Here is a 1,230-nt window from a genome sequence, read left to right on the forward strand (position 1 = left end):
ACGATTAATATGCATTGAGAATTTATTTTAAAAATACTCAAATAATTAAATAATTATATCAGATACTCCTGTTAAAGCTCATTCGAAAGTTGGCATTAAATCTTAAGCTTTTATAGGACAAGTGATTCAAGTGTCACGAAATATATTTATAAACGGGAACATCCTTTCAAATACGCGCACTCGGGCGCCGTTATGCAATTCGATTCTCCCAATCGCGACGAGATTCAACGGATCAGTCTCAATTCGCAAAACATTATTATCTTCGGTCGACCAGGCCGGTTTCCTTCTGCAAACAAAACTCCGTAAGCGATAGACAATTGCAGTTTCGAGACTCCCCGGTACTCTACAGCCAATTAAGATTCAATACAATCGATGAGGGACTATTCAAACGATGAGACAATCGGAATGTAATTGCGTCGCCCCGATCTCACTGAATACCAATTCATTTTCCGAAGCCCACCACCGTGCACCTTCGTCCTTTCACTTCCACCTCCCTCCAGACCGCTTTTGTCTTGTGGAAATCTTCTTACTGAGTCCGCGAGCGCCAATTCTGAAAGTTTAAATTTCTTTTCCTCGCATCTCTTCTCTGTCAAACACCTTTTCTTCCTTAAATCCCGTGCTATCTTTTTCTCTCTTTCTCTCTCTCCCATTCTCGGTACCACGCCCTCTTGTAGAGCAGACGAGCAGGATAGTAGAGGAAAAGGGGGCGAATTGTGGGTGGTCACCCTCAGGGACACGTAATTACGGCCTTATATTTCACAAATATTTCGCTAGTGTGATTAATGACGTTTCTCCCTAGTTCCGTGGTAGATAAAGTAATGTACGGAGAGCGACATAAAATCGAAATCATCGTGATGGCAGCGAGTGATAATAAGAGACAAACATTACTAGCGGGACGAGACAGCGCTCTATTCCTAAACGAAGGCTAACGAAACCGAATACTCTCATAATAATCCTACATAATCCCTAAAACAATTGCGTAATAATCCTATAATCTTATAATCCCTCAACAATCCTATAATAAATACACAATAAAATGTAATAAATATACGTATATAATATACATCACTGCATAAATAAGTCATAAGTATGCTATGTTATCCTAAATTCTTTCTAAAGATAATTTGCATTATGAGATTGCAAAGCTGTCTTTCATGCTGCTTGATTAATCGCAGGATACATAAATAGATAAAATGCAAGATTGTTGGAAAAAGATGTGTCGTGCCACTT

This window comes from Atta colombica, unplaced genomic scaffold (genome assembly GCF_001594045.1).
Source record: "Atta colombica isolate Treedump-2 unplaced genomic scaffold, Acol1.0 scaffold141, whole genome shotgun sequence".
In the NCBI taxonomy this organism is placed as follows: domain Eukaryota; kingdom Metazoa; phylum Arthropoda; class Insecta; order Hymenoptera; family Formicidae; genus Atta; species Atta colombica.